This window comes from Vipera ursinii (assembly GCF_947247035.1).
Source record: "Vipera ursinii genome assembly, chromosome: 3".
In the NCBI taxonomy this organism is placed as follows: Eukaryota; Metazoa; Chordata; class Lepidosauria; order Squamata; family Viperidae; genus Vipera; species Vipera ursinii.
In genome coordinates this window covers 1,045,140-1,052,780 of record NC_139516.1, presented here as the reverse complement: position 1 = coordinate 1,052,780, position 7,641 = coordinate 1,045,140, and positions in this window count along the sequence as shown.

Genomic DNA, 7,641 nt, shown 5'->3' with positions numbered 1-7,641 from the left:
AACATAGCGGCCTATTGATCGGGCAATCAAAGGCTCATCCCACCATATAACCACTACTAATGTATAAACGAGACAACAAACCCCCCTCCCTTCTAGCACTGATGTTGTTACCTAGCTGGATCATGAAACCTCTGCAAGAAAACCACCCAGCTCAGGCAGCACCAAGGACCCCACAGTCCTCCTCCTCCTCCCCCTCCCTCCTAGCACTGATAATGTTCCCTAGTTGGGTCATGAAACGTCTGCAAGAAAACCACCCAGCTCAGAGAGCACCAAGGATCCCACAGATCACCTCCTCCTCCTCCTCCTCCTCCCTGCAAACCCCCCTCCCTTCTAGCACTGATGATGTTATCTAGTTGTGTCATGAAAGGACTGGAAGGAAACACCCAAGCTCAGAGAGGATCCCACAGGCTTCCTCCTCCTCCTCCTCCTCCTCCTCCTCCTCCTCCTCCTCCTCCTCCTCCTCCTCCTCTCCAAACCCTCCTCCCTTCTAGCGCTGATGATGTTCCCTAGTTGGGTCATGAAACGTCTGCAAGAAAACCACCCAACTCAGAGAGCACCAAGGACCCCACAGTCCTCCTCCTCCTCTCAAACTCAGCTCCCTTCTAGCACTGATGATGTTGCCTAGTTGGGTCATGAAACGTCTGCAAGAAAACCACCCGGCTCAGAGAGAGCCACACGGTCCTCCTTCTCCTCCTCCTCCTCCTTCTCCTCCTCCCCACAAATCCCACTCTGTTCTAGCCCTGATGACATAACCTCCTTTGGCTGATGAAAATCTGCCAGAAATCAACCAAGCCGACAGAGCACCAAGGACTCCTCATTCCAATCCTGAGCTACAAATATTGTCATTCATCAGAGACTTGGTCAGCCTGCTGTCCACCCTGCACCTGTCCACTGCATTTTCACCAATGCTGATCTGGTCTCGGGCGGGCCTCCTGTCTCTCTGTTTGCATTTTTACTATCTTTCGAAAAAGGGCCAGGACAGCTGGAAAAACACAGCTGGCTTTGCAAATCCTGAGTTGCTGCTTCTGTTGGGCTCTCAGCCTCTGTAGGAAACACAGAGTGATTCGTTTCATAAAGCCAATTTTAAAACATAGAACACAAGGCCATAGGGATGGATGGGATCTTGGAGGTCATCTAGTCCAACCCCCCCTGCTCAAGGCAAGAGCACTTCCAGACAAGTGACTGTCCAGTCTCTTAATAACCTCCAACGACAAAGCACCCCAATTCTGGAGGGACAATGGCTAATTGTTCTCACTGTCAGGAAGTTTCTCCTTAGTTCTAGGTTGCTTCTCTCCTTGACTAGTTTCCACCCGTTACTTCTTGTCCTGCCTTCGGAGAATAGCTTGACTCCCTCTTCTTTGGGGCAGCCCCTGAGATACTGGAAGACTGCTATCATGTCCCTCCCTATCCTTCTTTTCAATAGCACGATTTACTCAGGAGTAAGGGGTGGGCTAGATTCCCAGCAGCTGCAACTCCTTCCCATCTGCCACCATGAGTCCCAAAACCACTGCAGTAACTCTGTGAGTAAATGGCATGAAGGGCCAGGGAAAGCCGTGCAGAATAACTGGGACGTGGTAGTTAGGCGGCACAAGCAAGCTGCGTCCTCAGTGGGTGTTGCAAGAGAGTGGGCATGCCGCAGCGAGTAGCTGGGGATGGCTTCACCTGCAAGCAGCCCACACAGGTGGCCAGGTGACCTCAGAGTTGGCAAGGCGCCTCTGCCCAGGTAAATGCAAACAGGGACAGGTACGGCCACACCACAAAGATTGTGGGCAGCACAAAGCCTATGCTGATCTCAAAGATGAGAGGTTGGTAAGGGATGGGGAAGAAATGGAGGTAGTGACAGATTTTATTTTCCTGGGCTCCAAGATCACTGCAGATGGGGACTGTAGCCAAGAAATTAAAAGACGCTTGCTCCTGGGGAGGAAAGCCATGGCAAATCTAGACAGCACACTAAAAAGCAGAGATATCACCCTGTCAACAAAAGTACGTATAGTCAAGGCTATGGTCTTCCCAGTTGCAATGTATGGCAGTGAAAGTTGGACCATAAAAAAGGCTGAGCGCCAAAGAATTGAGGCCTTTGAACTGTGGTTCTGGAGAAGACTCCTGCGAGTCCCTTGGACTGCCAGGCGATCAAACCGGTCAGTCCTAGAGGAGATCTACCCTGACTGCTCTTTAGAAGGCCAGATCCTGAAGCTGAAACTCAAATACCTTGGCCACCTCATGAGAAGGAAGGACTAACTGGAGAAGAGCCCAAGGCTGGGAAAGGTTGAGGCCAAGAGAAGAAGGGGACGACAGAGAAGGAGGTGGCTGGATGGAGTCACTGAAGCGGTAGGCATGAGCTTAAATGGACTCCAGAAGATGGTAGAGGACAGGAAGGCCCGGAGGAACATTGTCCATAGGGTTGCGATGGGTTGGACACGACTTCGCAACTAACAACAAAAACAAAGGGCTGCTTCCGGATACATAAGGACTCAGGCAACACAGGTACAACAACCCTTTGTTTAGAGGCCGTGAAAAGTTACAACGGCGCTGGAAAAAAGTGATTGGTGACCATTTTTCACGCTAACGACCGTTGCAGCATCCCCCTGTGGTCACGTGATCAGGATTTGGATGCCTGGCAAGAGGTTCGTGTTTATGACGCTTGCAGCGTCCCGGGGTCACGTGATCATCCCCTCTTGCAACCTTCTGACCAGCAAAGACGATGGGGAAGCCAGATTCACTTAACAGCCATCTTATTTGCTTAACAACTAGAGTGATTCGCTTAACAACGGTGGCAAGAAAGGTTGTAAAATGGGATAAAGCTCACTTAACAAGGGGGTAGGGATTGCAGAGAGGAGGAGGAGGAGGACTGTAGGGTCCTTGATGCTCTCTGAGCTGTGTTGTTTTCTTGAAGACGTTTCATGACCCAACTAGGTAACATCATCAGTGCTAGAAGGGAATAGAGTTTGTAGGGAGGAGGAGGAGGAGGAGGAGGAGGAGGAGGAAGAAGAAGACTGTAGGGTCCTTGGTGCTCTCTGAGCTGCGTTGTTTTCTTGTAGATGTTTCATGACCCAACTAGGGAACATCCATCAGTGCTAGAAGGGAGTGGGATTTGCAGGGAGGAGGAGGAGGAGAAGAAGAAAAGAGAGGAGGAGGAGGAGGAGGAGGACTATGGGGTCCTGGGTGCTCTCTGACCTTTGTGGTTTTCTTGAAGACCTTTCATGACCCAACTAGGGAATGTCATCTCTGCGCTAGAGAGTAAACTCTCTTCCTGGAGTGAAACAGCCACTGAGGTGGCAGCGGGGCCTTTGCTGAAATGGATTTTGGCCTTTTTGAGCCTGGCGGGTCCAGGAGACCCAGGACTTTTGTCTGGCTGGTGTCAACCTTGACCTATAGCAGATGCTACTCTGCAGGCAGAAGCTCACCGTCTCAATTTAGCTCTGCTCGGGGCGGGGGGGGGGGGGGCTGGCCAGGGCATTCCAGGCCCCTCTGAAGGGGGGGTGGAGGACAGACTTCCACCCCCAGCAGGTGCCAGCCTGTTGCCGATGCCAAGGTCACCCCCCGGCCCCCAACAAAGCAGGGGCTACGAACTATGCCAGCCTTGTGACTTTTAATCCTGGGCAGATGACACTCCCGGGCCAACACTGGAAGCTATTTTTAAAAACTTTTGTAAAGGCTTCGAGCTGTGGAGGAGCTGTTTACACATACCCCAAATTAAGAGCATCTGCCAAGGGAAGAGGAGGAGGAGGAGGAGGAGGAGGAGGAGACTCTCAAATTTTTCCCAGCATTGATTATGGCAGGCAAACGAGAGGTATGGAGACGGAACAGGAACTGCAATCAGAAACTTGGTTAAAGGTGAAAGACAAACTGGGTTGGTGCAACACCCTGAACCTGGCGTGGTGCCCGTGGCCTTGCATCTGACCTTGATCCTCAGGTTGGTTGAACCCGGCCTGTGACAAGAACTGCCAGGAAAAGCCCCCCCCCATGGCCCAGGAATCTGGGTGGTGGTGGGGGGCTACAGACAGGCTGGAATCATGGAAATGGATGTTTAAGCCCCTCCAGAGTCACTGATGGGAGAAATCTCTGTTTTCTTCCTGCATTTGTTTCTTCTCTGAGGTTGGAGAAGAAAGTAGAATTAGCACAGCCCGTTTGGTCTAGCAGTGAAGGCGTTGGGCTAGAAACCAGGAGACGGTGAATTCTAGTCCCACCTCAGGCAAGAATGCAGGCTGGGAGACTTTGGGCCAATGACCAGGAGATGGTGAATTCTAGTTCCGCCTTAGGCAGGAAAGCCGGCTGGGAGACTTTGGGCCAATCACCAGGAGACAGTGAATTCTAGTTCCGCCTTAGGCATGGAAGCTGGCTGGCAGACTTTGGACCAATCACCAGGAGACGGTGAATTCTAGTTCCGCCTTAGGCATGAAACGACTTTGGACCAATCACCAGGAGATGGTGAATTCTAGTTCCTCCTTAGGCATGAAAGCCGGCTGGGAGACTTTGGGCCAATCAGTAGGAGACGGTGAATTCTAGTTCCGCCTTAGGCATGAAAGCCGGCTGGGTGACTTTGGGCCAATCACCAGGAGACGGTGAATTCTAGTTCTGCGTTAGGCATGGAAGCTGGCTGGGAGACTTTGGACGACTTTGGACCAATCACCAGGAGATGGTGAATTCTAGTTCCTCCTTAGGCATGAAAGCCGGCTGGGAGACTTTGGGCCAATCAGTAGGAGACGGTGAATTCTAGTTCTGCCTTAGGCATGGAAGCCGGCTGGGTGACTTGGGGCCAATCACCAGGAGATGGTGAATTCTAGTTCCGCCATAGGCATGAAAGCCAGCTGGGTGACTTTGGGCCAATCACCAGGAGACGGTGAATTCTAGTTCTGTGTTAGGCATGGAAGCTGGCTGGGAGACTTTGGACGACTTTGGACCAATCACCAGGAGATGGTGAATTCTAGTTCCTCCTTAGGCATGAAAGCCGGCTGGGAGACTTTGGGCCAATCAGTAGGAGACGGTGAATTCTAGTTCTTCCTTAGGCATGAAAGCCGGCTGGGAGACTTTGGGCCAGTCCCTCTCCCTCAGCCTACCTCACAGGGTTGTTGTAGTGGGGGGAAAAGTAAGAAGGTGTTTTAGGCATGTCCGCCGCCTTGAGTTACTTCTAAACAGTCATAAATCCTGGATAAAAATCAAATACCTCAATCAAATAAATGGTGGACCCTAACCCCTCTCTTACATGCCTGGTATACCGCCCTTCCAACAGCCACACACAGACACACACACACACCCCGCCCAAAAGCAGACACCATCCACTCAAACACACACACAAACGCGGGGCTGTGTGAATTCGCCACTGCGCCCCTCCCCTTGCAGAGAGGCACATCTAAAGCCAAACTTTTCCGGCAACCCTCTGAGCTGAAGATTCAAAGGGCTGAGTCTTCCCATTGTCCCTCCCTCCCTTCCCTTCCTCCCCCTCCTCCCCCTTTTTTTTTTAATGAAAAGACCCTTGCCCGGATGGGGTCACCTCCAACAATACAAGCAAGGCCAGCAGCGGCCCCCTCCCAGGTTGGAAGACTGAGGGCCCCCACGCCCCCCACCCCCGGAAAAAACCAGCCTGTTTCTTGTCTCCTGGTCCCCCCCTGCCCATCTCTCGGCTGACGTGAAAGATGTGGGGGGGAGGGGGGTAGAGAGAGGGAGATCAAGCCCCCTCGGGCCCACCCTCAGCCGGGACCACCCCCGCGCGTTCTCCGCAAAGCAGGAACTCTTCCCAGAGGCAAGAGTTTTGGCAGGAATCCGAACAAGGAGCCGCCGGAGGAGAAGGAGAAGGAACAATGAATGATGGAGGAGAAGGCAGCCCAGAGGCCAGTGGGGAAACACAGGCTGTCTGGGAACGGGTATAAACAAGCAGTCAAGTTCCCACCCTCATGAACTCTCCTCCAGCTTTGGGAATCCGGTCACTGCCTGCCAGCCTCGTGTGTGTGTGTGTGTGTGTGTAAAAAAGTAATTCCTGGGTCTGAGTGGAAGTTTGTGCTGGGATTTCAGCCTTTCTGGGAAAGTCCCCCGCTAGGCCGGACAAGTCCTTTTGCCCCTTTGAAACCGCATGGGAAAGGCACACCTACACAGAATGTAGAACGATAGGGTTGGAAGGGAGCCTGGAGGTCTTCTAGTCCAACCCCTTGCCCAAGCAGCTAGTCCTTAAGTTACAGCAGCTCGTTCAGTGAACGTTCGAAGCCGTAAGGACAGTGAACAAAAGCGACTTAGGATGTTCTTTTTTTCACACTTACGACTTTTGCAGCCTCCCCCACCCCCCGGTCACAAGATCAAAATTCAGACCCTTGGCAACTGACTCGTATTTATGACGGTTGTCCCGGGGTCACGTGATCCCCTTTGGCGACCTTCTGACAAGCAAAGTCAAGGGGGAAGCCAGGTTTAATTAACCACACTTGTTACTAACGTAATAACTGGGGGGAGGGGGTTTCACTTAGCCACTATGGCAAGGAAAGTCGTAAAATGGGGCAGAACCCCACTTAACAACTTCTCACTTAGCCCCAGCAAATTGGGGCTCAGTTGTGGTCATAAGTCAAGGACTACCTGTACCACTTCAGACAAGGGACTGTCCAGTCTCTTCTTAAAAGGCTCCAGTGATGGAGCACCCATAACTTCTGGAGGCAGGTAGTTCCACTGGTTAACTATCCTCACTGTTAGGAAGTTTCTCCTTAGTTCCAGGTTGCTTCTCTCCTTGAGTAGACTCCATCCGTTGCTTCTTGTCCGACCTTCAGGGGCTTTGGAGAATAGGTGAAACCCCCCCCCCTCTTCTTTGGGGCAACCCCTGAGATATTAGAACATTGTTATCCTGTCCCCCCTCGTCCTTCTTTTCATTAAACTAGACATACCCAATTCCAGCCACCGTCCTTCATATGGTTTAGCCTCCAGCCCCCTAATCATCTTTGTTGCTCTTCTCTGCACTTTTTCCAGAGTCTCAACATCTTTTTTGTGTTATGCTGAGCAAAACTAATCAAGGAGAAAAGTAACCAGTGGAGCAACCTGCCTCCAGAGGTGGTGAATGCTCCAACACTGGACATTTTTAAGAAGAGACTGGACACTCATTTGTCTGAAATGGTATAAGGTTTCCTGCCTGAGCAGGGGGTTGGACTAGATGACCTCCAAGGTCCCTTCCTCCAACTTCTTCTTCTTCTTCTTCTTCTTCTTCTTCTTCTTCTTCTTCTTCTTCTTCTTCTTCTTCTTCTTCTTCTTCTTCTTCTTCTTCTTTATTATTTGTGCAGACCGGTTGCTGGCGTGCCGCGGCCCGGTACCCCTCCACGGACCAGAGGGGTTGGGGACCCCTGCTCTAGATCCCCCTTCTCGCTTTTTTGCAAATCTTTCTGAATTTCTCCCATTTTAGAATAAGGAATAAGAGATGGAGGCTTCCAGCTGGCAAAGATAACAGGTTTTTTTTAGCGCTTCGAACCAGGCTTATGACGTGGGCTGGCCTCACGGGCCACGGATTCCCCCTCTCCTGTGGCCACCTGTCTCCCAGGTCACCTGCCTCCCGACCAATGCCAAGCCTCATAGAATCACAGAGTTGGAAGGCACCTCGGAGGTCATCTAGTCCAACCCCCTGCTCAAGCAGGAGACCCTTACTGAATCAGAGAACAACAGAGCTAGAAGGGACCT